At 42.9% G+C, this 8,654-nt stretch overlaps 1 pseudogene; it reads right to left on the bottom strand.

The window, feature by feature from the left end:
• Positions 1-2,074: 2,074 nt before the first annotated feature.
• Positions 2,075-2,970, bottom strand: LOC101562740 (annotated as a pseudogene).
• Between the last annotated feature and the right edge of the window lie 5,684 nt (positions 2,971-8,654).

The raw sequence follows: 8,654 nt of genomic DNA, 5'->3' as shown, positions 1-8,654 counted from the left end.
TTCCAGCCTGTGGCTCCTGTGAGCCCCGTGACATGGCCAAAACCTACCTGAGGACAAAGTCCCCTTGAGGAAGCACCAGAGAGCTGAAATTATATACTGATGATACTGTTTTGGCTCCTGGGACCAGCAATAGAAGAAAGGCTCCATCACTTTCCTATTGTTCAGGTTATCACTGCATTACTTATTTTGGAGTGGAGCAGTGTGTAAGCCAGTTTTAGGTAGCTTTTCTATTACTTGCCACCAAAAATGTCTTGGCTACAGGATGAGATGCTTGATAAAGCATTAAATTCTCTATTTCCAGAATGAGTCACAGAGAATCAAGTCTATCACAGAAGGATATGCTGCGCTGTTAGGGAAACACTAAAGCCTTTTAGCCTTGCTGATCGAGGCCAGAAATGTGGTCTATTACCTACAGCAGAGAGTATACATGGAAGAAAGAAAAGCAAGTGTGAAGGAGCGATATCCACCAGATTGCCCAGCAGGCTTTCAGAGGGTTGGTATGTTTAGTCTAAAGTATCATTTCAGAAGGACTGTTGACTTCATTCATTTGGGTGAGTGACGGGATTGGCCCAAACTACAGACAGTTCACACACACATGCACACATACACACGTATGCTGTTTAAAAATTAGCACATATGCAGGATTGTTGATAGAAATGCAGGTTCTAAACTATGGAACCTGAAAAATTTATTTTTCCTTTTCCTATTTTCCTTAAGTGTACTATCTAAGCTGCCAGAACTCAAGGCCCTCCCAACTTCCTGACAAATGCATGCATCCTCCCCGCAGTGCCAATCTTGGCAGAGTCCAAAGGAGAAAGTGCCCAAAGCCCTGACCCTGAGAATTTGAGTCAGGAGGCCAGAAAATCTGTATAACACATCTGTGGCAGGAGAGCTGACATTTAATGGGGCAAAGCCTAGAACTCGGGAGGATGTACTTTATGAAAGGAATATACAAATAAAAAGCTGATACTAAAAGACAGTGTCTCCTGATTGCTCAGAAACCACTGGACCATGGTACTATTTATTAAAAAAACATGTAGTATAGAACCAGTATTTTTTCTGTTACTGACTGAGACCATACACTAGGATATGCCAGGCATAGATGGTAAAGGATTAGGGCAGGAGCCCAGGGCTCTGATTTCTTTAATAAACTCGCTGTGGTTCTTGATCAGGATAGGTACAACATATTTGTTTTCTTCTCTTCATCCTGGAGGAGACATAAAAGGATAACCTTTTGTGTGGCTGTTCCTAGGCATTCTCACTTCTTAGCCATTTCCTCATTAATCCTTCTTGGTTTTCTTTCTACCTCCTGATCTTTTTTTTTTTAATTTTAGGGAAGGGTGTACAGGGTGCTCAGGGTCTCACAACTAGATTGGACTCACAGTGATCCACCTATTTACAGTCTCCCAAAAGCTGGGACTACAGGCGTACATCACCATGGGGACAGGGATGGGGCCAGCACAGCAGGCCCAGGGATCTAACCCTTGGCCCTGTGCCTGCTTGCAGGTGCTTTAATCCTCTGAGCTATTTGGCTGGCCCTTATCTCCTGATCTCCCTTTCATTCCTTCTTGGCAAAAAGACATTTTTACAAATTATTTTTCATTTATGGATAATAGACATTAGTTGGACATATGCATGGATGTATGCGTTGAACAAATCCAACCTCTCTTCATCTGCCCACCTCCTTTCCCAACTGTTTATGAATAATCTCATGGATCACATTCTGATTGATCCAATATTCTGATCAATTTCCAGTCTTTTTTTTTTTTTTAAGACTTCAAGGAACTTATTTTATTCAGACAGGGGAAAATCCACATACTGTACTTAAGATTCATACTTACAAAATTATCACTCTGAATTTAGGAATAAGAGGAATTTGGTTGTAGATACAATTTGTTTTGTAGATACTAACTTTAAATTTAGAGAGGAAAAACATTCATTGCCTTAATGTTATGGTTTGGGGTTTCTTATGCGATTCCTAAATCCAAAACACTATTTGTTTTGCTTCGATACAGTTCACATCTAAGGTAAGAAGACTAACCCTAACAGCGCTGGTTCAGGTGTGGTCTGCAGTTCAGAAAGTCCATCGGTCATGTAGCTGGCTGTCATATCTGTAGCTTGAAGAAGCCCCTGAGCTTTGGGTTTGCCGAGTAGAGTCCTCATCATTTAAGCTCTTCCTACATATAGGACATGTGTCATACACAATTGCTGTGAAAGAAGTGATTGTGGGATAACTGCTGGACTTCCTCTTCAACTGTTTAATCACCTTTACATACTGGACATTCTAAACCCATATCAACTTGTTCCTGAGTTACTGTCACTGTTGGAAGAGAAGTGGTTTTTTCCTTGTCAGCTGGGGGAGGCCCTGTGTTTTCCCAGTTATCCTAAAAACTGGGTTACAATGGCATCAAGCTCTGTTTGGCCCCAAGCATAGTCCCCAGCATTGGAGTGCAGCACCCTGCTCCAAGAAAAAGGCTGTGAGGATCTAGGTATTGCAGAATTTTTGAAGAATCCTGCACAGACCTGTTGTATTATTCCTTCAATAGCTGGAGATCTATCAGGACAAGTGTTTTATCGAGACCGGTATCTCTGAGTCATTGGCAAACTTGGAGGCCGACTTGGTCCCCAGAAGTCAATATGAGTTTGGTGACCTCTGTCATTAGCTCTGTTATCTTGGTCCAGTGGATTGCTACTCAGAAATGGTCTAAAACCTTGGAAAAACATTGTTTGACCCAAATGGTCCCACAGCTCTGCAAAATGTGTTGGTGAGCTATTGTCTATCCGACTGCCTCCATCACCTAAAAAACTGGAATCATCTGTCACTTCTTCAACAAAGCCTGATTCACATCTGGGACACATATACTTTGGTAGTTTGGGGCTGACCTCGCTCTTGCAAAAGTGACAGAAAAATCAGTGGGTGGCCACAGTTTCCTCTTTCATGTCTGACCCAGCCGCAGAAGCCTCTGCCATCTTTCTCCTCAGCAGTGGCTGTTGGAGAAGGTGGCCACCCTGCCTCAGGCCACTGCTGCTCCCGGCTGCACCGCTGCCTCCACCTCCACCCTCAGTGGTGGCCGCTGCTCCACCCCAAAGCCTTGACTAATCAAGAGCCACAGATTCTGGTTCAAGCTTTGTTGCCAACTGGCTGTTCAACATTAGGAAAGTTATTTAATTTCTCTGGACTCAGTTTCCTTTTTGGTAATAACAAGTATGGAGAATACCCTTGCTCAATTCACATTCCCAAAATATGAGGTACTAGTGCGCTATGCTAGTCATTTTCCCAACATGGGGGCAAAATCCTGTGGCTGGCATGCAGCACGTAGGGAGGAGAGGCTGATTTGGCTTACAGTTTCCAGTAGTTAGTCCAGGGGCTCAGAAACAGCCACAGGGAAAAACAGCATGGCAGGAGAAATCTGCTCACTGTACGGCAGGCAGAGAGAGAAGAGAGGAGCTGGGACAGGAATACACTCTTCAAGGCCATGCCCCTAATGACCCATCTCTTCCAAACAGATCTCACCTCTAAACATATAAGACTTTGGGGGCAATTTTAGACTGAAACCATCACAGGTGCATACAAAAAACCTTGAAATTTATCACAGTGCACAAGCATATTTTACCTTTGTCTTGCCCAGCAGCACTCAAATTCATTTGAGAATGGATCTTCTTTTTTTAAAAAATGATATCTGGCCACACATCTGAATTCTAATTGCAAAATCCTGGTCCTAGCCAGATACTTGGATTGGCACTCTCAACATTGTTTGATCATCCCACTATTTAGAGAGGTTAAGGAGAAATCCACTTCATTTCTCAGACTTCTTTACAGCCAGGCATCTGTGTTTGGACTACATTCCATCCATTAAGTTCGCTTTCCTGAAATGAGAAGATGGTTTCATTTCCTCCCCGGTCCTGACGGAGACACTGATCCTGAGGATCTCTGATCTGAGTTCAACTCTACTAGATGTCTATGTTTTCCCTTTTGGCCTTGCGTTCTCTGAGGACGGCTTATTTACATCCAGTAGGTCTAGTTCATTTCTTCTTTGTTGAATTGTATTAAATCCCAAGAAATAGATAAATTTGGAAAGGGAACAGGCTCACTGACAGGAAAGGGCAAATGCTAGCATGTCTCTAATCGCCTTCCATAGCTCATTTCTGATGAGTGGGGCATAGTTCATCTTCCTGGGGTCTTGAAGCAATTGAAAAGAGAGAGGACTGAAAGGAATTGAAATGATAACCACAGCACCCCATGGATCCTCTGGCAGCAATTATAAGGTTGGATTGAGCTAGGCCTGCAGAGGCTATCTCGCCTCTCACCCAGTACCCTGTTGCCAATTTTATAGAGGGGATTGTATTTCTCATCGCATTGAAAGACCATCCTAAATGGTATTCCAGTTAGAGAGAGCACTGTAATGAAAGGGGAGAGAGCTCTGGGGACCCTATGACTCAGTAAGCGACTGGGTCAGCACCAATAACCACTCTGTCCTTCACATTCATTGAGTCTGAAATAAACGTCTACCATGTTTCTCAGTTACCAGTACTTTATACAAACAAGAACCCTGCAATGAAATGAATGTTAAAAAGGAAATTTTGAATGGGGCATCAGATGTTAGTGTGGCCACTCCTTCCTTTGGCTACACAAAGGCTAAACTTTGAAAGTTTACTTCAGTAAAACATGGGATGAAGGGCACCTCTGGATGGCTCATTCTTTGGCGCAGTCACAGTGTGGGTCAGGTCTTTATTTTATTCCAAAAAAGAAAACTCATTTTTCTCATTTTCAGCACTGTACTCAATCTCTCTCTCTCTCTGCTCTTTTTTCTATCTCTGCCTCTCTCTTTCTCTCTGCCTCTCACCCTCTCTCTCTCCCTCTCTGTTTCTCTCTGCTTCTCTCTGCCTCTCTGTCTCTCTCTGCTTCTCACCCTTTCTTGTTCTTTATCTCTCCCTCATTTCTCCCTCTCTTTTCCTCTCCCTTTCTCTTTCCCTCTCCCTTCCTTCCCCTCCTCCCTAGAACTGCACATTTGCAGCTCTGTTCTCAGAGGAAGGAAAATCAGAAACCCTGAGGCTGTGGTTTCCATCCTGGCTATTCATCAGCCCTGGAGAACTTCAGAAAGTTTAGATGCCAGGGCCTCACACCTAGAAAACCAACTGATTTGGTCCTGGAAGGGGCCCAGGTAGAAAAACTATTCAAAATCTCCCACAGGTTGAGAACCACTAGAGTACTGTTTCTAAAAACACCTCTTCAAATAAGATCACAGAAGGGGTTCCAAAGATGAACTCATCTTGCCCCACTCCTCAAGATTTCTATAAAAGTTATTGCCTTTCACTTTTACTTGTAAGCTTCAAGGTAGTAAAACTCAAGAATATGGCTCTACTGTAAATATGAAGCTTACAAAATCTTGCAATTATGCCAGCCTTAATTCAATATGGTGCTTCTGGCTCATCTCTGCTACCCTGTGCCTGAAATCCCATACTCATTGTGGGTACTTGCTTATATTCAGTTACTTCATATGTAAATACTCCTGAGATCTGTTTCCAGTTCTTCTCTTCATGTCTTGCTGCTTCTCCAATTTTCATCACTACATTGCTAGTACTGAGTAATGACACGCATGGGCTTTTAGCTAGACTTTGTTCATTCTTGGCCCCATCATTGTGTAACAGGACATCTAAGGAAAGTCATTCAGATCCTCAGTTTCTTTACCTGTAGAATAGGGATGTTGGTACTTATTCTGCTCAAGTTTGAGTCTTATACATTGTAACTAGTAAATAAATATTGGGTCTCCTTCTTGAACCTCATTGTTGTCATTTTACTCATTTCTCCTTGTTCTCATGTCTCCTAGTCTTTGAAAAGGTGATAAGTGACTCAAAAGACATTTAAAGTACAGTTTGAAAATAAGTGGGAAGGCGTTTCAGGGACAGCAAGATCTTTTCGTTGCAGCTGAAGTTATAGCCTATTGGCTTCCACTAACTGTCTCTTTTAGTACCTACCGTAAGGGATGTGCCACTCAGGACAGTGACAGGAAAGGGTGAAAAGTGGAAATGGATGTGGTAGGAGGAATGAGCTGAAGGACCCAAGCAACATTCACTTGTGGCAAGCTCAATAATAACCCCAGAGAAGACCTGTCCAGGACAGACCACCAGATGCCCAACTGGGAAGCAGCAATCCTGGCTGGTTTCTGTTTAAAACCACAGAATCTGAAATTGGGAAAGAAACTATGAAAAACAAGAAATTACCCCAAATGGTAAATGGAGGATTCAACAGATTTCATCTGTAACAACTTGGGCACTTGTAAAAAACATATTCCAGATGGCAAAGTGGAAGGATGAATTATAGAGAGGGAAGTGGTTAAAGTCCTGTGAAAGGCTTTGAAGTAACACGAGGAGAGAACTTGTCTGAGGGAAGAGTTTGGGGGAGTCCAGTGCATTTAAGAGATAGAAACAGGGTGTCACTCAGTCAGGGTCAACAAGTCCTACAGGCCAGGTGTGGGGTCTGGGGCTCAGATATGATTTTAAACTGCTCTCTGTCTTCCAGGAATTTCTGGAACAAATGGCTCTGGTGACCTCAGGAGGCATCTGAAGAGAGTGCTTAAAATTTGCAGGACTTAGGTGTGATGTGGCCCAGCTGGTCTCCCTGTGTAGTCAAGAGTTCCAAGAGTCAAGGAGTGATTAAATGGTTCCTCATCCCTTTTCATCTTCATCTCTATTTATGTGCATCCATCCCTAGAACCAAAGAGATTGAATCTGAACAGCTGGACTGAAGGAAATTCAAAGATCTTAGCTAAATCCCATTCAAAGGGCTTCTCAAAATATGGCCTTCAGACCAGCAGACCACCCCTCATCATCTTGGAGGTGACTAAACATTCAACATCCCAAATTTATAAAATCAGAGCCTGCATTTTCACATGCATGTTAAAGTCTGAGAAGCACCATCTCAACAGGTTTTATAGGCAAAAAGCGAATGAGCTCACAAAGATCCCCATGTCCATCAGGATGTTTCTCATTGAGGTTATCTGAGTTACCCAACAGTGCTGTACCTCAGTAAGCCTTCAAGTGTCCCACTAGCACTGCCAAGACCATGACCTCAATGCAATACTACTAATGAAAGCCTTTCACTCTGAAGTCCCAAGCAATAGGCTATGCAATGCTCAGTCTTGGCCTCAACTACTCAATTATTGTTTCTTGACTCTTGGGATAATCTGTCCCCATAAGAGCACAGTTATGGGATGGAAGAAAGCTGCACAAGCCCTCTACTGGTTTCTGTTCCAATCCATATACACTCATTTGGCCTTACACAGTCATTCATGGTCTGATATCTGAGTTCACCTTAGAGTTTATTTCTTACCCTATGCTAGTTTGCTCTAGCCAGTGTGGCCTACTTTCTTCTTATAAAATACTAAATGTTGAACATTCCCAGCTCTGAGCATTTCTACTCATTGTTTTCTTCCACAGGAATGCTCCTTCTTTCTTCATATCTTATTGAAGACTACTCATCATTAAGGGCTTCACACAGTTGCAATTTTTCTAGGTAGAGCAACCCTACCACACTATCTAAAATTCTACTCTGCTTTATCCATCTGTACCATATTACCCTGTGTGGCTTTCTTCACTGTACTAAATGGCACCCATTATCCTCTTTTTTAAAATTTATTTATTTATTTATTTATTTATTGGCAGAACCGGGGATTGAACTCAGGCCCTTGCACTTGCCAGGGAAGCCCTTATTCCACTGAGCTATCTCCCCAACCCCTATATCTGGCCCCTTATCTATCCTCTTTTTTAAATTTACTAATTTATTTTCTACTCCCCTACCATGTAAAAACTTTATAAGAGCAGAGCACTGGCTCTTTTAGATTGTTCATTCCAAGTACCTAGAACAGTGCCTAACAGAAATTCAATGGATGGTTACTGGACTGAATTAATGACATGTGAGGATGAACCTGTTGGCCTTTGGATTATCTATACATCCTTCCTTTTCCTGCTTCAACATCTATAGGTCACTCAGAAGGACTTAGATGGCAGAAACTGAGATAACAACCCCTAGGTCAGGCCTGTGAGATTGAGAGGCTAGAAAGGTATCCTAAGAAGACAACATAGCCCAGACAATAGTATGGAAGCAAGAAAGAGCCCGGGGGAGCTGCAGACAGTTTGGCAATGCCAGAATGCAAAATGAACAGCTTGGGCAGCTGGAAAGGAAAAGGAGAGCAGGAACTGAGGGACTTGTAATAAGTCAACTCTTTGGGGTCCTAGACTCACTTTGTGTTTGAGGTCAGATACAAATAACCAGGTTCTTTTCATTGCAAAAGGGCCAACAGTAAGTTTCACTGAAAGCACATTGCCACTTTCAGCCCTCTCTGTGTTCCTTGGGGCACTGTGGGCACCAGGCCCAGCAATGTCCAGTCCTCTCACATGCAGGACCCATGAGGCATTGTATGCTCCAGGGTCTGAGTCATCCCTCTGCCCTTATTAGCAGCTCTCATTAAATTTGAGATGACTTATTCTTAACCAGGGACTTGGAACTTGAAAACCTGAGTAACAATACCTTGGCAGTAGGACTCTGGGTTCAGATTATACAGTGTATGTCCCTACACTTACAGACAGAGGGCTTTACTGGTTTGTTGCACCTCTTCGGCCCCTGTAAGCATTTGAGTCTCCAAAGCCATCGATGA

This window comes from Octodon degus, unplaced genomic scaffold (assembly GCF_000260255.1).
Source record: "Octodon degus isolate 3935 unplaced genomic scaffold, OctDeg1.0 scaffold00085, whole genome shotgun sequence".
NCBI lineage: Eukaryota > Metazoa > Chordata > Mammalia > Rodentia > Octodontidae > Octodon > Octodon degus.
Note: the sequence above shows the minus strand (reverse complement) of the source record. Positions and strands in the feature narration are given on the sequence as shown.